Raw genomic sequence first — 23,122 nt, 5'->3', positions numbered from 1 at the left:
CGCACACAGTCCTGCAAACACCTCACAATAAAAGCACTCGACAAAGGCACAACTGTAGGTACATGTGCACCACCTCAAATGTGTAACAACAAAACAAAGCAACAACTAACAAAACAAAGCCGGTACACACATCCCTCTCTGCTCATACACATGTAGGTAGCTCCTCTTGTTTAATCTCCCCCCCTAAATCATTGAGTGGCAGGGCAAAGAGACTCACCAGACCATCTGTATTCCTTGGTGTACGTGAGCTGCACTCTAACGGATGGGCTTTGCCCACAGGCGAGCCAGATGAGGAGCAGAGCAGAGTGGTAGTATTACTATCCCACACTGCCTTTGCCTTTTGCTATTCTCCACCTCCAGGCACCAGTCAGCCTTCTCTCTGTCTGTGGTGGCAGGGTGGCGGCTGAGAAGTGTAGTGTGGAGTCGGCAGTGCAGCTGTGTGTGTGTGTGTGTGTGTGTGTGTGTGTGTGTGTGTGTGTGTGTGTGTGTGTGTGTGTGTGTGTGTGTGTGTGTGTGTGTGTGTGTGTGTGTGTGTGTGTGTGTGTGTGTGTGTAGAGGGATTAGGAGGTTGTTCATTAGAGACAAACATCATTGAAAGCTTTCTCAGCTGATTTCGAGTGGCAGGTCTTGGATCAGCGGCACGGATATTGTTTCATTTAATTCATTGCACATATCACGGACACACATCTGTTTGTGCCTAAAAACATATACTGCCTGCATACACAAGGAAATTCCTACAGCATACTCCTCTGAATACACATTCACAAATCAGCAGCAGGCCAATAATTTATCTCTGATTTTATACATACCTGATTCTGAGGCTGGTTTCTGTGAGAGGAGACTAAGAGTGTGGGCTGGGTTGTAAGAATGTTATGTGGAGCTCAGGGACACTTTCTTATTCACAGCATTGCATCCTAAGATCATAAGATCAAGGGAGAGATAGAGAGAAATTTGTCCAACAGAGAGAATTTATTAATAGTAATTAATGACACATATAAAGATTTATCCTTCTTTGTAGACCAAAACTGTTCCATACCGCTAATTTGGAGCCAACATTTTTGCACACTATCAAGTGCCCTTATTTCACTTTCATTTGAAGGATTTATGGAGACTGAGGAGAAACGTAGGCTAGCAAGAGGAACAGTGGGGAATAAAGTGGAACAAAGGCTCCTGGCTGCTCAGATCGGAATCAGGGATATTGCTGTTTCAGGGTATTTTATCTCTGATATCATTATTTTAGAAGTATCTTGGATCCATAGTCCTCCAAGGTAACCACCTGTACTTATAATTTATCTTGCCATGTTTAACCTCGGTAACACATTTATTTTCACTGTAGATAGCAGATAACATAACAGTTCCAGGCTTTTTTTTTTAAATGGAAGATCATTTCTGTTTACTGGGGCTATGGTAGTTTTAAAGGGGTACTCCAGTGATATAGTATTGCACTTCCATAAAGTCAAGGGACTCACAAGAGACAGATTTTAAAAATCAATGTATGGGAGGTTGAGAGCTTCTGACTTTTAGACCAAGATGGCGTTGGAGCTGCAAAGGGGGCAATACTCCTTTCCCAACAAGCCATGTTTTATTCTGTCTTGTTGGTCCTGGATGTGTTAGTTTCTTTTGTGGTACTATGGGTTGACTTCCAGTTCTGTTAACCTTATTGTTTCCTGTTTATTTTAGTTAGGGAGGTAAGTTATTGTCTTTTGGGTTTTTTTTGTGTCTGTCAGGTAATTTGGAAAACTTTTTGGCCCATGTGCTAGGTGTACCATTTAATTCAATTGATAGGCATCATATGAGCCAATGTTAGTAATGTTCTCAGACTAGAGCTACAGAAGACATTATAGTTTTTACATGCTGGCAAAATTAATCTGCAAAATATTTGGTTAGAGAATCTCCATGATGTGACAACTCACGCAGATAGTTGGTTAACTACTGAGACTGGCGAGCTAACCGCTAACACTTTAGCCATCTGGGAATATGCTAGCACTAGTTACCACAATAGCTTCTTTCAATTTTCACGATGGATGTATTATAAAAGCTGGATACTGGACCCAAAATGGTGCCCAATCAATCCTGTAAGAATAGTCGGCTGGCAGATACACCTAAAAAAGTTTCTAGCTTCCAGGTTTACTTATATAAAATGTAGAAACTTAGATCAAAAATTCATAATAGAAAGAGTCATAATTGAGCGGTGTCTTGTCAACAGTTTAGATGTCTCTTTTTCAGTGGTGGTCTATGGGGAAAATGTTTTTTTGGGATGGGGGGGGGTGGTTTGCTGCTACACTGCGAGTAGTCACTGGAATAAACTGACTGCAAGGCTATCCAGTTAATACATCCATTATTTTCTTTGGGACATTTACTTCACCCTGGCATTTTGTCCTTGCTTGTGCATCATTTGAAAGCACAATAAGCTCTCTCTATTAATAAGCTTGTTGTTAGGTAGCTAGCTTATTAGCTTGTTTGAGACAACGTTGTGGTTTTCAGAAGACATATTTGTATCATTGACTCCTATCTCATAACTGTGCAAACCATCACTCGTTTAAAAGTGTCTTGTTTTTCTCCTTGAAACAATAGGCCATGTACTGTAACTGGGTGACATGTTTGTGTCAAGAAGAGAAAAGACTGAAGTGCTCCTATTGTAATTTCCAGGGTGCAAGATAGCTCACCGCTGATTGGCAATTAGATGTGTGTTGATTTTTCTGCTTGTTCAGAGAGCAGCAATCATTTCAAGTAATGGGCTAGCTAAGAACTAACAGGTGTTTGTTTTGGCATTGTACAGTCCACAGTAGGCCATTTATGTGTTCATTAATTGATTATCATATCTTTCCTATCTATACGATGTCAGTTCTGTCAGTGGAAAAATTGAGCTCCCCCAAAAGATATATATCGTTGGCACACTGCCATAAGACAGTTGGACAGCAACAAGTCAAGTTTTATTGCTTTGGAGAACGGCAGGTTGGTTGTACGTGAAAGGTACGACAGGTCTGCACCACTCATAAATTTTGTTAGTACCTAAGAGAAAATCCAAAATACGAGAAAATTGGTGAATGAGGCAAATCCTCGTAAATCACTCGTATGCATGATTTAAGAACGAATCCGTGCGTACGAGTGTTTCTTGCTTCTGGCCCAATTACTTATAAGAGTTAAAAGAGAAACACTATCAATCTGTTTGCACTGGCCATATTTACCATTACTTTCTTTTTCCTTTAACTCTTTTTCTGCACTATTTCTTCCTTTAGTCTCTCTCTCTCTGACTGTCATGTTCTTTCGTCTCCCTTATTTTCTTCTCACTTGGCCTGGCCGGTTTTGTTACTTGAGATCTAAGTGATTAACTGTGAAACATTTGAGGGCATGCCAGCCCAACTAGCGGAGACCCCTGTGGCTTCAGAAAAGCAAACCAAAACATCGGCAGCACAAGCCTTTAAAGGTAGTTTGTGAAGACCTCTTTTTTTTCTGATCTAATGGTCCCTGTGATACTTCCCTGGAGGCTGACGTTCAGCTAGGCAAAACTTGCAGTGCAGCACTGAGAGATGACGAGACGAAAAGGCTTGGGATACTAAAGCTGCATTTGAAGGCAACATTTTAGTTGCATTATACAATAGATGTGGCGATATCTCCCAAATGTCATTACCCTTACCCCCTGATAATTTATGAACACAGACAAAAAGCTCACAAAATGTGCAAATAAGCAGAAAAGGATATAGCTGAGTCAGACAATGCTGCTTCACTTGGCAGATTTTTTATGTCGTGTGTGTGTGTGCGTAGGAAGTCAAACAGACCTGAAAGAGTCAAGTATTTGCATTATCTTGCATAATTGAATCTCTTAGTAATTTGGAGGGAATTAATATTAATCCTTTCCTGTGGCAGGGTGCCCTGCAAGGCTGTAGTGCCTGGGGAAGAACATAGAGACACACTGGGGAGAACATGCCAAGATCCTCTTCAAGTAAAACACAGCTTCATAGGGAAGGTGGCTAAACGGTGCATTAGAGCCTTTTGAGAGCCCAAGGGGCGGGGGGTGAAAGAACTTCACAGCATGCTTAAATCCAGAGCATTGTTACGTTAATATATATACACACTGGACTGTGTTACAACAGCTCAGAAAACTGCAGCAGCAAGTGTAAGTTGCCAAATGAGGAAATTCATGTACATATATTTGTGCTGTGAAGTGTAGGCTGCAGATTCTGTTGAAGTTACATATAGAGACAATTTTGTGAACATTGCACTTCCAGGATACTATAGCACTTTGCACTTTAGTCAGTAAAGGGAATGAGATTTTCTGGGGGATTTGCTGAATCCTTTGAATGTAAAATGCGTAAAGGAAATGAGAGGGAGCCATTATCACAGGCCTGGAGGCTCGGACTATAGCTTTTTTTCCCTTTCTTATTTTCTATTAATATCAGTTGATAAAGGTTTTGAAATGCCTGCATGAATGGATGAAGACAGACTAATGGTAAATGCAGAATCACAATGAATTAATGCAATGAACAGCTGACAATATGTTTATGTGGAATGTCTTTACTATTGTGAAAAACAGGTACTTCTCTCCTTTGGAAATACACATATTCTTTGTTGGTTGGGGAGAGCGATACTCCTGAGATGCATGTTGTTGGCTACAAAGGTGCTAGAACAAAAAAAGAGGGGGAAAATAAAGAAGAAAGGAAACATGAAACTTCTTTACAGTTTAAAAATAAAATAGTTTAGCCCCGAGGGTGAGGAAAAGTTTGTGGTTGTGCTTTTAACAAAGGAAAGCATCGATCGGTTGTTTTGTCTTGTCTGTCGCCAAGTGGAATAATGTTTTGCATTTTATCTTGCCTGAATTGATTCACAGCTAGACAGCTTAGGATTTTCTCAACACGCTAAACTGAACTAACCTGCTAAGAGCTTTTACTCTGAGAAACTTTTTTTCCTTTCACCACCCTGTTTTGGATTTTCCTTTAAGCTGATGACACTTGCACACCAGCATTTAATTCCCTGTGAGAATGTTAACAGTTCAGAGCGAGGCAAACTTTCAGGGCTGCATCTCCCATGTGTGGTATTTTGCTACTAGCCTCACTGATTACAACCTCTAACAGCACAAGAATGCCAGTACATATTTTAGTGTCTAATGTCAGTATGTGATGCAGGTCTAACCTAAGTCCTTATTAGAAGTCCTGTAAACAACTTTTACCTCTTTGCATTCATCATCAAAATCCAAATGTCTTTCAGATGTATAATAAGGAATCCAGGGAAAAGGTGCAGTGTCTTTTAATTAGCAGAAACCCATTTCTGTGCTTATTGTGCATTGACAAGCATGAAAACTTGTATAAAGTAAAAGATCGGTGCGCTCATTAGAGTCTGAATGGAATAAAGAGATGATGAGCACCCTCCAGGCATGTTATACTTCTCAGTTCAGTATTGTTACCTTCTATATCTTCAGGTAACTCATTTTCCAGTCTTCACCGGTCAGGAACACATAATGAGGAAATTTTAAATTCAACATGTGCTGCAAAGAACTGTTCCACCATCAAAATTAAAGCATTGATCCATTATGAATAAGAATGAGTCTTGCTTATTTATGAATTCAGGCAGCTGTAATTCAAATTTGTAAACACGGATGACTTTTCTCAAGGCTACAAATAAAAGATTGAAGATTTTAATCTGTGATGTACTGTAATTTACAGGCACCAAGGGATTAAATCTTGCCTGATATCAGACCGAATTGTCAACTCATTGCAGTCCGTTTCCAAGTTCAGTCTGACATTGCCTACACTCTAACCGATTTCCATGGAGGAAGGTGATTCAATTCCATCACCACTAAAAGCTCTGGCCGGTGATGACTTTGGTGATGTGCTGCAAGTTCTGGGTGGCTGGTTTTGGCTCTTATGTTTTCAACATGGCTGCTGGGTCGCAAACTTTCTTATATTACAACTTTCTCATATTACAGGTTGAGAAATAGGCAATGCATTAACAGAATCTTGATTCATATTTGATCAGCACTGCCCAGTTTTACTCCTCCTTGGCTCTGGTGCACAGCTTGACAACAGCTTAACAATGGTCTCGCCTGTGTTGCTGATTGGCTAATTGTTAGTCACCCCCATAGCACTCTGGATTGATCGGTTTTTCAACCGCCCTGTCATGATGCAAGACCAACAGATTCAGTTATCTCAACTCGGTGGAGTGGGTGGATTCAAAGGCCTGGACCCAGGCACAACAAAATCATGAATCAGTTCATATAACAATATTTGAATTACTAATTATTAATATTCCTAAGAAAAAGTACATTGTTTTCACTGGAAAACTGCTATCTAAAGAAATGTATACTGATGCTGCATAAAAAGTGTAATTACAGGAAATAATTCCCTTAATGGTGTTAAACAAATTAGTCATGTGTTTTGCAGTTCTGAGTCTATTTTTATTGTGTTGTAACAGGATTTTAACTATGAAACATTTCCCTTTTAGCTATTTTGCTGATTAAAACATACACTTCGTCATCTAAAGCAACATAATCATCCACTTTTAGAATGATTTTCTTTTTTAGAGTTGGCACTGTGCACCAACAGTGAAGAATCATACAGGAGGAAATCTACCACAGACTATATGTAACAGATCATAACAGAAGTGCAGATGCCAGTATTTCCAACAGCAAAATACCTTTAATAGAGCATGATGCAATTGAGAAGATGTGTGGCATGGTAGTAAAAAGAGTCTCACTTTTTTCCTTTTTTTATTGACAGGAAAAAACTGCAAATGCCTAGGTCTCATTATGCCATTGCTATACCTGTCAGTATCACTATTTCTCCCTTCACAGATAAATTCAACAATTTCACACTTTTTTTCTGTCTACACCTTGTTGAAAGTTATTCTAGGAAATGTGGGGAGTCACTGTGAAATAAATGTAGACAATACATTTCGTGGAGAAAAAGTAAAGTACATCCTAAAATATACTTAGCATCACAAATTTGTGATATCGGGTCCTTTCTGCACATTATCATCTTCTGTGGTGGTGGTCGTGATAATTGAAATAATGTTCAAAAATGGCAGAGTTGTTGTGGATGGTTGAGGAGGAGCATTTTTTAAAGAGTGAAAATACAAACATGGTGTGAAACCTGACTATATTGGCATCATAAGTATGTTATTGGGTATAAGGAGCAGCTCCAACCATGGTAAATGTGGGTTTTTGTGTTAATGCAGGTGAAGATACTTTATTTTAACAAAAAGTGGATACAAGCTTTAAGAACATCTAAGGGTGGACTTTTCTCTCTTGCATTGCATAGTACACTTTTTGCTTACATTTTGCTTGTGATTTCTGCCCAGCCAGAACATAAAAATATTTAATCTTACATGTGGGCAAACATTAACCAGAAACAGGGCTTTTCTGGTCCAAACCAATAGTTCAGAAGTAACCTTTATGCTTTTTGGCCTGTGCGCCATCACAAGATGATGAATGATCACATTAAATAAAGATGGCTGGGTCAACTCAAAGCATTTGAAAGATGAACTGTCTGCACTCGCTAAACATATCACAGTGTGTTTCTAATGCGCAGCGGCAGGCAAAGAAACAAATGTGTTGGTAAAAGGTGACAAATGCATAGGCTGAGGCACATTTGTTTTTTGGTTGCTGCTGTGCATTCAAAAAGTACGAGTGATAAACAACCAACCAATGAAGCATCTACAGCAGTGTCATACCTCTGTGAAAGAACATAGTCTAAAGTATACTAAATGTTAGTATGCTACAGCACACTAAAGTGTACTAGCAGACAGACTAATAATTAGTATATGCAAAGAGTGTTAAAATGGAACAATTATTTTATAACTTATTATACATTAGTTGTAGAAAAATAGTACAAAAGATTAACTTTAAGTGTTAGTGTACCTGACCAAACTAAAATTAGACTATTTTAAGTTTTCCACCAAATACTCACAAACTGAAGAAAGTCAAGTACCAGGATTTGATCGATAAGACTCTTGTCACAGGATGGCACACAGTCTTCACTCCCCATTGAAGTCAGCTGCTGCAGCTTCCCAGCAACATCAGTGTGCTTTTATAAACAACTAAAGAAAACCACTGGGGAGATAGTCATGGCAGCTGAGACCAGCTCAAGATGATTGTGGTTGATGAGAGCCCGCAGTTGGAACCCGCCTGCAGGTGAAGCCTGATTTAGTTTTCACTGCCCCACTCAGGCAAGTACAGGCTATGGGGTGGACCATAAGTGAAGTAGCTCCTGCAGTTTCTGCTTGTAGCAAAGCATTTCATCTATACTTGGGTATCAAAAAACTTTGACAAGAGAAAAGTCAGCACACTGCAGTTTAGGATTAGGATATCACCAGTGTGATGTTTCGAGCACAATGCTTTTCTTCAGACATACTTACTTCAAACATACTACTGCAAATGTGTATTTTCATAGATTCTGTACTTGTACTTGCAATGAAGTACATTTTATGAGTACAACAATAACATTAGAATTGCACTTCAAGCATACTGGAAGTGTACTAGTAATAGACAACTAATATATTCATATTAGATGAGTGGCATACTTGTAATCACACTTTAGGTTTATTTAAATTTCCCAAATTAGTACACTATAAGGGATAGTACTCAACTAATACACTTCGCTATACTGTGCAACATTTTGAAATATTTTACAAATACACTTTCTAATTATTTTTAAGTACACTAAGGTAAGGTTGAATCATCATGTTTTAAGTCTATACTTCCTTATTGATAATAGTGTACTTTATGTACAGAACATTTTAATATGTTTTTTTTATCTTTGACATCTTACATCATCTATCTTTTAATACACTACACAATACATTGTTTGTTAAATTATATTCAAATAATGCCATCACTAGTTATGTAAATTGCCATTTTCACTGAAAACTGTATGTCAAAGGTTTTAATTTTGCAAGAAATAATGTTGTTCTTTAAACAGTACAAAGAGTCCCTGACTTGTCTCCACATTAAAAGAAAACAGCTTACCCTGAAAAACAATAAAATAAAAACAGTTGGAAATTGTTTGTTAGAACAAAGTCCCCTTTTAGTCAAAGCTGTTTGACACTTTGCCAAATCTAAAAAAACATACCAAGCAAATCAAACTTTTTCTTTGCAAACATCTCATTGTGAAATTTTCACTTTATTGCTGCCTGCACTTTTGAGGCAGATTTATTTGGAAATTCTTCCATAACTGCATTTGTTGATTGCCTTTGTGAGGCAGTTAGATTCACAAGATCACAACATCACAAGGTCAGGTGAGAATCCATCTTATCGGGCTTGAGGCTATGTGGTTTGGACCAATCAGCATCTCGAATCCAGCTGATTGGATTTGAGATGACGTTAATAGACATGGTAGACAGATGATTCATTCAATCACCTGCCAAGTACCTCTCTCACCACTCAGATGGTTCTGTGTAACAAACCATCTGGCAGATTATCTGTTAGAAAAAACAGATGAGAAATAATATGGGGACTAGTGCCAAATCTTAATCAAGCAGCTTCATTTAGTTATGCTTTTCCAGCGCTAAGCACTGAAATTTAAAAAAGTGACAACAATTGTTAAATCAACATTATTTAGAATATATTAGGTAACTGTGAGCTGAGAGGTATTTATTGACAACCACAATATTTTCAACCAATGGTATCGATTTACTTAATATAAATCTATGCAGCCAAGATTATGAGTTAAGTATCAAGACTAGGCCAGGAATTTTAAAAACAATTAAACTAATTTAGAAAAGATTATACTGGTCATTCCATTTATTTATTTATTTTTTACTAAACTGTAGAACTCTACCTGTGGCCGTATTCCCACTGACACTTGTGTAAATGGTGAGTTGTAGCATACCATTTCAGTCTGAGTGTCTGCCACTGACAAAGGTGATTCTCCAGACATTGATAGCACATGATGGGCTTCTTCTCAGCAAGCTCCCTGAGCCACAAATGGTGCCAGTGCCTTTGCCTTTAAAGATTTGACCCAGCAATTCCAGGTGAAATAAGCAATAGAAGCAAGTTCATGAGTTAATGTTGCCATACGTGATTTTATTGCAGTCATTCATTGCATTTTTTAGAGCTCATTTTAATCCCCACTCCCAAACTGAACACCTACCACTAAGGGATGCAATTATGCTTTCACCATCAATTTCTACTGTGACTCTGTTTGGCCTATGATTAATGTGGAAGCTTTCATTTTCGCTGTCATCATCAATTAGCTGCAATTTAAAGAACAGTTTAAGACTATGTAGGCCTATTTCATATGTGATTTGAGACACATTACACCAACTACCAGTGTCAAAGTCATGATAAATCATTAATTACCTGTGAAAAACTGAGGAGTAGAGTGAAAACTGTGCATTGTTATTTTAGACTTAGATGTATGTGACCTCCTTTATGGAGAAGCATGCCACTTATGACCTTACTGTATGATTGTTTTCAGAGTCGCAGCTGAGCCAACAGAGGTACAATAAGAGATTAACAACAATGTAACAGAAGCCTATTATTGTCACACCAAAGAAAGCTGAGGTTAGGGACAATGAAATGTAGAAAATCTTGCTTCTTCACTCTTGCTCCACAGGCTAGTTGCCAGTTATCTGCTCATGGCCTGTGTTTGACATTACTTTTATTTGAAACGGATTCAGTTTGAGCGGCCCTGGAATCTTATTTTACAATATGGCCCCTGAGTACAGGACTCCATATACAGTCAACTCCTGCCTCACTTTTCTAAAGATACTGAGTTAGTATGCTCATTAAAAGGTTGTACAGTATGGCATAGACTCATAATGTCACTATACACTGCAGCGTTGCCTCTATGTACACACCTGTCACATGCTGTGTGTAGGGCAACGAGTGCTGGAGGAGGCAACAAACAGCACCTCTGTAAAGTTGGAAAAATATGTACAGATTTGAACTTCCTGGACCAATAAATCATTAGCGAAACATTGTTAAAATACAAACAACGCCTGTTTCTTTGCGTAGTAAGGTAGAAACCAGCAACAACCTAATTTTTACCCAAACGAGTTGTCCTCCAAACTGGACTAACAACATTGGTCTCTATTGTACAGCAGCTGTGAGAAGAGTGTAGGGACCATCTAAATAGTGCAACACCAAACAGGGTTACTTGAAAATATTCAACAGTGTAGTGTTCCAAGACTCACTTTACACATCAATGGTCTCTTGTTGGTCACCTACAACACTTAGTTTGGAAACATCTGCCTTTGCATTGGTAATTTTAATAGTGTAGTGTCACCAAAATCACTTGCCACAAAATTGGATTAATAATGAAAATGTATTTTTTTTGTTTATTGTATTGTTTTTCTATTTATTTTTTATTATTATTATTATTATGGGTTTTTGCCTATTCTTTAGTTACGTCTATAGTGTAAGATATACTGTTATTGTATTGCTCTGATTTTCTAGTTCGGGCGCCCTAAGCAAATCTGCTTAGGACCCCAAATGGCCAGCAGAGGCCCTGATACACTATACATACTGTATATAGACTAATGAGAGGGCAATATATACTACCTTCTTCTTTGAAATTGTAATGCACTCAAGTTCATTTTGAATTGATTTAAATTATTTCTGTGCTGTATACTTTTGATAATAAATGTACATCCAAAGAAGCTTCAACACTGGAAGTGACTACCAATTAAGCTCAGACTCTATATTCACCTTCTAGCGAGAAATGAGCATGAAACATATGAACTTGCTCTGCTCCGCTGTTACATTACTCCATACAGACCACAGTTCTGGGGATCATGGTCCTTTGCATTGAACATGTTAATTGATATCCTGGCTCTGGGGCTATGGGAATGACAGGTTGGTCTACTTAACAACCCTGTCATTTCACTGGATAAAAATACCCCCAAAAAAATGTCACCCTCAGTGAGTCAGGAGGTCATTAATGTGGAAGGAAACTTGAATATGTAACTACAACTCTCATGCATTCCTTTCACACAATGAATATCAACCGCTTTGGGCGCATCTGGCTGTATGGGCCGAAGCACGTCTCTCCCACCCACTGTTTCCTCTGATGCCCAGGACTTTGATGTCATGCTGCTGTGGTCCAGCTCCATAACTTCCAGGGAGACCCTGTTCCATCCCGTGTGCCTCTGGTTCTGTCAGATTACCTTACCCAGACCTGCTCCACTCCACACACACAGGAGGCATGGGTCTCAGTGAAGAGAAAATACTGGCAGCATAAACATTCTTCTCGCTCTCCACCGCACAGGTAATTGGTCCACTGCTTTGGAGGAGGTGAAGAAATTCAGCTTCTCTGGACAAGCGCTTGACAACCATTTTGTTGTGCTGGAGGAACCAACGAGACCAACTTTCATGCACAAGGGAAGTAATGGTGCTATGCCCACTGATTTCTTTCCCCCACTGGCTCTGATTAGCAGGTGTTCTGGTCTATGCCATCTGATCTCTCCCCAGATGGTTGCTCAACTCCACACATGCTGCACTAATTGCTGCACCCTGGGCCTGGCAGTAAAGGTGCCTTACCTAGACCTAATCCCCCCCGATTAGGTCTAGGCTCTCATAACCAGGAGAGCTCAGCAGGTTACACCTGGAATAATCTCTCCCTTCCACACAGAAACTCGAGCCTCGGAATCCCCTATTCCAATGATACTGGTCATTGGTGATTCCACCATCAGAGATGTCAGGGCAAAAACTTTTTCTTTTCTGGAGCTACTATGAACAATTATTCTGAAAAAATCTCTTGGGAAAACCATGCCACAGCAAAAAAGCTTGTGATAGGCCTACATATCGGTACAAACAACATCTGATTTTAGCCTTTCTGTTTAACTTGGTGAAAGCCACCATGGGAAAGGTTTCTATATCTCTGGTCTAATTCCTACAACAGGTCACTGGATTGGCCGGATTGATAGACTTCTCAGCTTGCACACATGGCTCCACTCACACTGCTCCACACATGGACTCCTTTACATACACGATTGTCTATGTATTTCTTATTGTCAATTGTCCATCTCTTTTGGGAATATTCCTGGTATTTAATAAAAGATAGACTGCTCCTGAGCTGCATGGGTTCAAGGATGTTAACTGCAATAATTCTCCACTGTGTATTAGCTTCTCCACGTGAATGACTAATAATGGAAAACACCGTAGCCACTGTGGGCATGGATGCGGTCACTTCCCCTGTATCCACAGCTTCTTCAAGCTCTGACAACCCCTACTGATATGGATTGGGTTTCTCAGCATCCTTAAGTGAGAGACACAGTGTTGCCTCAATAGATTTTAGTTGTTCATCTCCCAATAATTTGTTATTATTTTAATGAATTTTATCACGTCAAGTCTGCTGATATATACTCTTGTATAAATGTATGATGACACCAGACTAAATGCCTGCCTTGTCTGACAAAGAGACCTAAGGGTACTGTCATGAAAAATCTTGTGTACATCTAAACACAAGCTCCTGAAATTGCTAATAAAAAATAGTACAAATGCCATGAAAATTAAATATGACTATTTTAATGCCATATGATTATCCAACAAATCATTTTGTATGTGGACCTTATTGCTGACAGTGAGCTAGACTGTCTGTTTCTTACTGGATGCACCAGCAACACTTTTCTTCAGAGGTCACACTTTGGACCTGTTAATTTCATATGGGTCTTTTATTGTACAGTGCCAGCTTCTATAGGGCAAGTGGTAAAAAACACTATCTTCCTCCTAAAGAGACCTCAAATGTCTTGGCACATATTTCTAGAAAATAGATTATATCAACTTCCCCCTCAATTGACAGTCATCTCAATGCAATTAACATTAATGTTGGCTACAGCCTGTAATGCTGTTGCTCTTAAAATTAAATTAAAAATAGACTGTTGGATCACAGAGTGCAGATGGCAAGTTACATGTGCATGAAAAGCTTTTATCAGTAAAATTAAGAAATCATAATAAAGCACTTCGGACTGCAGGGTCATTTTATTTTTCTACTGGATAAATTCTAACATAAACAGTGCTTTTTAACGCCATTGATCACCTCATTAACCTTGTTACAGAGCATAGCAACCTTATTGCTTCTAAATGTGAGAAACATCACGCATACAGTGTGAAGCCCTGCTCGACCTCTGACCCAATCCTAACATCCTATATTTAAAAAATAGTTTTAAATGAGAAGGTTCTTACAATTGTTAGTCACTAAATGCCACAGGGTTTATTTTCAACAGCATTCAAGACTGCGCTTGTGAAGCCTTTTTTAAAAAAAAAAGTAGCCTTGATCCATCAATACCTAGCAACAAAAGACCAATCTCCAATCTTCCATTTTTAGGCAAGATTTTTAGAAAAAAGTATTTGAGTGAGGAACAAGTTTCACTGCAACCATGTCTCTCTCACACAGAGATGGTGACACAGAGAGAGTAATGCACACTTTTACATAGAGCATGCTGGAATACTGTAGTGCTCTCCTATCTGGTCTACTCAAAAGACTTATAAATGTTTTAAAGTCCTTACATCGGTTGCCTGTCAGTTTCTGTATTGATTTTAAAATCTTGCACATGTCTCATATGAATGCACATGTCTCATGTAAATACAGTGTATGATCCAGTAAGGCCCCTCAGGTCCTCTGGCACGAGTCTGTTAGTTGTTGCAAAGTGCAAGACTAAAATCTTTGGTGAGGTAGCTTTTACCTTTTATGCTCTGAGCTGTTGGAACAGTTTGCCTGAGGACCTGAGAGCAGCTGGAAACTGTTGAAATCTTTAAACATAAACTTAAAACCTGCCTCTTCAGCCTGGCTTTTGATTATGATTTGTATATAGACATTATTAACTTTATTGTATTCAAATCAAATCAAATGTATTTATAAAATGATTTAAAACAACAGAAAAATGGAGCTAGCTCATGTAATGATTTAGAAATTAAAGTTAAAATTTTAAAATCAAGCCTAAAATGTACAGGGAGCCAGTGAAAGGAGGCCAACACGGGGGAAATGTGCTCTCGCTTGCCTGTTCCTGTTAAAAGACGAGCTGATGCATTTTGGACCATCTGTAATCGTGAAAGGGAGTTCTGGTTAACACCAACATAAAGCGCATTACAGTAGTCAAGGCGGGACGAAATAAAAGCATGGATGACTCTTTCAAAATAATTAAAAGACAGGCAGGACTTGACCTTTGATAAAAGCCTCAGTTGGAAAAAGCTAGATTTCACAACTGAAATTATGTGTTTGTCCAATTTAAAATGACTGTCCATAATCACACCCAGATTTTTAACAGTGGATTTTACATATGGATTTACAGAGCTCAGGTCTATATGGGGGCCAACACAAGCACTACTAGGTCCGAATAATATGGTATAGTTCTAGTTTATTTTGTTATTTTACTATTATCAATATCATTATATATTTTTATACCTTATCAATTTTTGTCTTTGTTTTGTCTTTTTAATTTATTTCATCTACTTTTTAAATCTATTTTACTTCTATTAACATTATTATAGCTTTAAAGTGTATTATATTACATTTTCATAATTTTTATTCTTTTGTGTGCATTGGTCTCAAATTGTTATTTTGATCTTTTGTCTTTGTTCTGTTTGTTTTTACAGTCTACACTTATTCTATCTTATTATTGGCTTGTCAGTCATCTGTGAAGCACTTTGAACTGTCTGCACTAACCTCTATGAATGGTGCTATACAAATAAAGTTTGATTGAATGATTGATTGACACCCACTTTGCCATTTCTTTTTAAGAGTCAACTTGAGTCTGCCAGGCATGAAAACATTTTAAATGGAGGTGGCCAGTGTTATAGTGACTTTGTTGTTCTTAATCCATGCGTGACTAAAATAATTTGCACGGTAAATCCAGAACAACAATATGTGCCTCCCTTTCTCTCTCTAAGCTCCAGTTTGTGAGCCTGGTAGCCCGGTAGACTTTGCAAAGTTCACTCAGAGTTTCTCCATCTCTGCTCTGATTATCCTCACTTGTCCAGGCAGAGCTACACTTGAACCACAAAATAAAAAAATAAAAAATCAGTCCTGAAGAAGAATAAGTTATGCACCAGGGGAAGAATACATTTTTTTTAAACCTCATAACACTCTTCTGTTTCACTATGTCTGCTTTTCTGTATCTGACTCCCTCACCCATACTTATTCATTCTCACAATCACACTGTCCACACTGTGTTTCCAATCTCTTTTCTCATATTCTGCTCTTGCTCAGACTCTGACAGCAAACAGACAGAAAAAGTATTGCCATAGGCTGCTGAAACAAGAAACATATTGGACAGAGAAAATGGCCTTTAAAACTGTAGTTTTATGCAATATATGCATTTACATCTGCATGTCTTTCTATTGCTGTGAGCTTCTTTTGTTTAGTTTTTCTTTGTTTCTGTGCTGATACGTCTACATGTCTCAGTTTGTGTATCTTTGGTTATATGTGGTCACCATGGAAACTTCATTAATATGGAGAGTGTTAATGTAAGATGAGCACCCCTGTGTGTTCCTCAGACTAACATGTCTTACCTGCTGTTCACACGTATGGCTTATGAATTGTTGTGTGCTTCAAAGTGTACCTGGCTATGAAGCCTTTTATGTTCTCACAGTTAGCTCTAATTGGACAGAAATAACTAACGTGTTACACAAGATGAGATCCAGATCAATGTTATACCCTTCTGCTCTCCTTTCACTTCACTTTCACTTTGACTTCCTTTCACCCCCAATCGCCACACACACATTAACACACATGCTATCTCATGCACTATTAATGCTCTCGTCTCCAGTAATTACCCTCTCCATCAGAGCCTCAGCTCAGCAATCAGCCAAGGGACCAGGTCCCTCTGGGGATCACCGGCCTGGCCCCCTGCTAGGATGTTGCATCTAATTTCAGGCCTGCCAGGCTGCTTGGTTGTTGGGACACAGCTATGATGACTGCGCACAGTGCACAGAGTCACATTGTGGTAAGGCTGTAGTGACAGAGATAATGATAGCAATGCTGTTGACCAATGGATGGTGCTGTGAGCCCTGCAAATCAGATTTTGTCATGGGTGAAGGGCAAAAAACTATTTGCACTTTAAACATGGGGGTAACACCTGGAGAGGATATGCATGAGTCCTCGAGTTCAGTACAGCAGTCGATTCATTAGCCTTTTTAATGAGAGCGAAACATAATGTACATTACACTGCATGAAGTCACTAATCAAACAGCTAATTTCATTATGGTCGCCTCAGGAATGTCATAATAATCCCTGTGAATTAAAAAATAATTGTCTCAGATTTACTCAGATGGGAGCACTGGTGGACTGATGAAAAAGTGAATTTACAATTATGAAAAGATATTCGCTGTGTTCAATACACTTGGCTGGTTTCACATGTGGAGGCCAACCATAATCAATGCAGCAAGATGCATGAACACTTCCTATGAGTAAATCACATTTTTTAAAGGTGTTTTTTAGGATGTGATACTGAACTGCCTCAAACATAGGCAGTGTAAAACAAAAGGGATGAACTGCAAACAGATGGATAGAAATAGTGCACCGTTTTTGCCACAATATATAATTTTAACCTACCTACCTGAGACCGCCACCTGAATTATTACAGAATTCTATCTCACAAAGGCTTTGCCCTCTACTGGACTCTTTGGGTAATACTCTCTTCCAGTCATAGACACACAATCGCCAACTGAAATTTTGCTCAGGCAGTGTCTCGCTGCAGTTCCCACCCCTCTCGTTGCAGTGACGGCAAAATCAACTGACTGATCTTATTCATCCACATGCCCCAGACTCACTGCAGCTGCCACCGCTGGGCAGCTCTTCTGCTTTGAGTGCCTCAGACAGTTTGAGATTGATCTTGAAAATTGAGATTGATCTCTTCTGGTTCTCCTTGAGATCAAGTGATCCACCGTTGGAGGTGGATGTGTTTGTACTTGTGCCATGGCCAAGAAGGCTGCTTTTACACATTTCCTCCTCTTTGTCTTATTCCCCTCTGCTGGAGAGGGTGAGACAAGAGAGACTGTTGGTCATCCTGCTAGTCCTGGACTACCACTCAGCGCTGTGGTAAGTAGAGATGACCCAGATGTTGGTGGACCAGCCCTGGTCCATTTCCCAAGTTAGGGGCTCTGTCCCCGCAGGTGGGCTCAATAGGCATGCTGCCCACATTGGACCAACCTCTCAAAGCTCATTAAGGTAGGATGGCACAGGTGGTGCAGACCATCCAATCAGCAACAGCAGGATCCACTATTGCTTACTACACAGTTAGGTGGTTGGGATTCCAATGCTGGTGTGAGAAAAGAAGACTGGACCCAATGACATGTGCAGAGGGAGAGATTCTCTCCTTTCTGCAGTATCTGGGGGAAAAGGGCCTGTCCCATGCCACTGTTAAAATTTATACAGCAGCTATTTCATCTTGTCATTAAGGCTTTGGCAACAGACCTGGCTTCACCCGAACGCCCTCATGAAAATTTTCTTACAAGTGGTTAGGAAACAATGGCCCGTGATGTGTGTTATGCCGCCCAGTGAGAACTGCCATTGGTGTTCAAGACCCTGGTGAGTGATCCCTATGAGCCTCTGAGCACTCATCTCTGAAGGCGTTGTCATTCAAGACAGCTTTACTGCTTTTGCTGACCTCAGCTAAGAGAGTGAGTGAACTGTGCACCCTGTTGATTCGCCCCAGCTGCTTCACGGTGACCACAGTGGTTCTACTCTCTGACCAAACCTCCTTTGTTCCTAAGAAAATAAGGAATTAATTTAGGTCGAGAAGTATTCAGCTACAGGCATTCTGTTATCCACCCCATGGGGACACCAAGGAAGCAAACATACACCTCTCGTGTCCAGTACATGCGTTGGCATGTTACCCTTTTGGTGCAGTGAACAGCTGTTATGGAGAGGGACTGGCTGATAAAGCCATATCCAAGAAGCGCATAGTTGGCTTTGTGAGTGCATCCCTCAATCTTACAGGCCGGTGGGTAAGGATCTCCCACTGATATCAGAGTAAATTCCACACATGGTGTAGCAGCGTCAACGCCTAAATGTTTCTGGTAAAGGATGTTTCAAAAGCAAGAAAAAGGAACAGAGCAGGTAGGTTTAATGTGAAGATTACTTCAAAGCAGAGATTGGCAAAAGGCAGGCATTCAGGAAAGACATTCAAATCCATCATAACAAAATAGATAATCTGGTGAGGGATTACACTTTTTTAGGAAGGTGTATGCTGGGGTGCTGGGGAGGGAATTGGGAACAGATGTGCAGGCAGGTGGGAATCTGGTGAGCTGAGAATGGCAGGAATCAACTAAGGACTACTACTGGACAGGCAGTGGATGGCAGAGTCTGAAAGACCAAATGACTGAACAGAAAAATGCAGTTATAGCAACGAAGTGGTGACAAAAACTGGAAGACAAATTTGGGTAATGTAGTAGATGGCCCATCAAAGTCAGCTTAAACCCAATACCTCCTCTGGGGAAAAGGAAAGTCTTTATGGGTTAATCCTCAATATGCTACGGTCTCCTCCCACAGATCGAAGACATGCAGGTTAAGTGAGTTGCCAACTCTTAAATTGCCTGTGGGTATCACTGTAAGTATAAATGGTTGTCTAACTATAAGTCAGCCCCTTAATTAACTGTTGACCTATCCAGGGTGAACTCCACCTCTCACCAAATATGACCTCAGAGCAATCCTGAATAGGTATAGATAATGAATAGATAGATAGATGAACACTGATACATCATTGTAAGCCTCAGTTTATCTTAAAGCAGCATTAAGTATTTTTGGGGGGCACCAGTAAAAGCTGTATTGAATATCACCGTATACATTTTTTCATATAGCAAACATGTTTCCCAAAAGTAATCTATTTAGACATCCAGCAGATATGGAGCAACATTAGCATTCATTTGGATGTTTGTTCCTGCAGACCTGAATATAAGTCCAAAATACACTCTCCTGTTAGCTATGTTTTGGTCTCCAGCAACCTCAAAGTAAAATATGTGGCTATATAGTTGCTAAATGCAGCTAGTGCTAACTTTGCCTGTCTGATGTTTGGTGCTTGGCAGGTATAGCATGCAATCAGTTTATAAGAGGTTTTCCCACAGAAAACAATTACCTGATACCAAGACAATGAGCTGAAAGACACTAAAACAGAGTTGAGAGGAATCGTAACAAGCAACCACTAACACTTACCTAACACATCTAACATCCATTGCTTATATAAAAATATTGATTAAAGGGGACCTATTAAGCTCATTTACAGCTCAAGTTTTTTCTGGGACTCCAATAGCTTTGCATGATTCACAATTTAAAAAACTACTTATTTAATTTATACTTGCACTTTATGCATCCCCTCAGTTCAGCATCTGTCTCATAATGGAGAAATGCCATAATGTTAGTGGAACAGAGCAGATTACCATACAAAGAAATATGTCACGAGCCAACATGACAGCTTGGACTAAAAGTAGAAAAAAACATTGGAAACATAGCGTTCAGAACACTCTGAAGCCGGTGCGTTTTGCTCACGGGGATTACATTAAATATGTTTAATATGTTTTATTATTTGACACTTTGGCCATGTCAACATCTGACAATATAAGATCACATGTAAAAGCACAATAGGTCTCCTTTAATGCAGTTATAAAGTCTCCAGCTCTCATCTGAAGCTACTGTTCTAACTACAAACCTTCCGCAACACTCAGTACACAGGTACTCAAAAAAATGGGCGAAACGAGTAAGGAATAATCCAGAAACCTTAAATTAACAAATAGCTCCAAATAGCAAAGCAGTTCCTGAATTATTTAAATCTATATAGTTTATGACCACACTCTGTGTAGTAGATAACAAAAACATACTTGAGAACACACTGCTAGACAGTACACACTATGTCAATGAACCTGCCAAGATCTTCATGAGTCTGCACGTACCACTTTCTTGATTAATCCTTCTTAATTAGCTCTGATCAGTTGCTAAATGGCATATATTCAACGATGTATCATTACTTCCTAATTAAGCACATGTATATATATATATATATATATATATATATATATATATATATATATATATATATATATATATATATATATATATATATATATATATACACATATATATATATATATACACACACATTTGTGTGCCTCCTCCAATAAAGCAATGCATCATGTTGATTTGGTAAAGAATGCATCATTATGTTATGTTATAACAATTACTAAACATTTCTGTGTCTCCTCAGTTGTGCATGATCCTACTAAACTGACAAATTGCTTCCACAGTTGTTTCTTACTCGTGACTGCTCAGGATTTTGTGTATTTCATTCATTACATGCTACCAAACATCTCTTGTTTGATTGTAACAGACTCACAGTCAAGATGGATTGTTGGATTTGTTATTTCAGGCTGTTCGCATTTTCTTCTCTCTTGTTTATAATTTAATTTGAAACCTGTCATTAATTTTCTTTTCATCTCTTCTTTCTCTCTCCCTCTCTGTGTCCTCCTGCTTTATTGTTGTGCTGTCAATCAGTATGCTGATCACACCACCACTTGGTGAATGTGGGCCTTACCTGAAGCCATCCTGGAGTAAGACTAGAATAGTGTTCAACCTCACAACCTCTTTGAAATATATTGTGCTCACAGAAAAAAAAATCCAATGGCCATCAGTGATGAAAAAAACCCCTCAGCTTTCATGTTGATGCTTCAGAAGCAGTGATGATAATTTCCGCCCCGCAGTAAACTGGGATTTGATTGAGGAGAGTGCCAGAGAGGGAGAGAGAGAGAGAAAAAACACTCTGATAAGTTCACTTTGTTGGAATGTTGGAGAATCAAGTTTCAGGGGTCATGCAGTGATCAAGAAGCGTTGGGATGTTAAATCAAACGCACCGACTAAACGCTGATGAATCTATCGTGAAATTGACCTGGATATGTGGGATTCTTTGATCCTGTGATTTCAGTGAAATACTACACAGGGAAACACAAGCACCTGCCTCATGGCAATATAAGCCACTAGTTTTTCTAAATTAATTATACATTCACCTTTTGTGCTATTTTCGAAAACAAAAATGACCAAAGGGCATGAAGATCTGATGAGAAGATTTTGAATTTTATGTTATTCCAATTAAATTAAATGTAAAAATGTTTTTTCTTCAATTCATTCATCAGTTTCATCAAACATGTTTACAGTATTAACAGTCATCCTACCAACATATTTAACATACAAGGACTACCCACTGAGATTGCTGGGTACCATCATGGTGAAAGGTTCATTTATTTCTTCTCAAACATCATTAGTTATGTTATTATTGTAATCTGAAAAAAAAATCTGGTTATTATTATATTTTGGAAGTTATAGTTGACATGCATATCAGGCGTGATTTTAGACCCCTAAATTTGATCTCAGCACCCCTAAAAATAAATAAATGATCTGTGTTTCCCACGTGTCTCTGTCTCTGATGCACACGGAGGACTCAGCTCAGCTCCGCCCCCGCTGAGCGGCTAGGCTAGTAAGCATAGTTTTCTGTCATTTGTCGCTGCTCTCCGGTTGCTACTTTATACCGCCTCGCTGTTCTGTGTAAAAGGTCCGGAAACTGAACGGGGGAAAGAGTTGCTCCGCCTGTAAGCACCTACAGAAGGAGTCACAGAGCCGGTGTTTCAGTTTCATTGGTGACCGTGTTAAATGGTGACTTTGTAGGTGTTCTCTTAAAAACCTTTATTAGTTTAATCCTTTTAAAATACATACTCATCTATGTTTAATATCTAAGTTACGCTAAAGTTAAATTGTGTTCAGAAGACCCATTCACCTCTTGTAACGTATCTTGTAATGTAAGTCACCACTTAACACGGTCACCAGTTAAGCCGAAACACCGGATCGACTGACGCTGCCATCGAGCGAGCTAGAGAGTGAATGAAGTGAGGGAGAGTTGACAGTAAAAAAGCCGATGAATCAGATCAATAAACGTTATTTTCAGATTATTTCACAGCGTTTACGTTCAATAGCACAAATAAACTTTCCCACACATCTCTACTCACCCCTGCAGCTCAGCCTCAAACCTCTGAATCTGAAAAACCTGCATGCTGTGTAAAACAACAGCAGTGACAATATGCTGCTTTGGTTGGTTCAGTGTAAAAAAGCAAAGTCTTAATGAGAGGTGTTCTTTATTTCCATCTGTACAATAAATCAACTATTATCCTGATCCACTTCTAAGTAATCTAGAAGTCGAGTCTTTTATTGATAAG

The sequence above is a fragment of the Scomber scombrus genome, chromosome 12 (genome assembly GCF_963691925.1).
Source record: "Scomber scombrus chromosome 12, fScoSco1.1, whole genome shotgun sequence".
NCBI classification, from domain to species: Eukaryota; Metazoa; Chordata; class Actinopteri; order Scombriformes; family Scombridae; genus Scomber; species Scomber scombrus.
The sequence above is the reverse complement of the archived record's forward strand: the minus strand, read 5'-3'. Positions refer to the sequence as shown.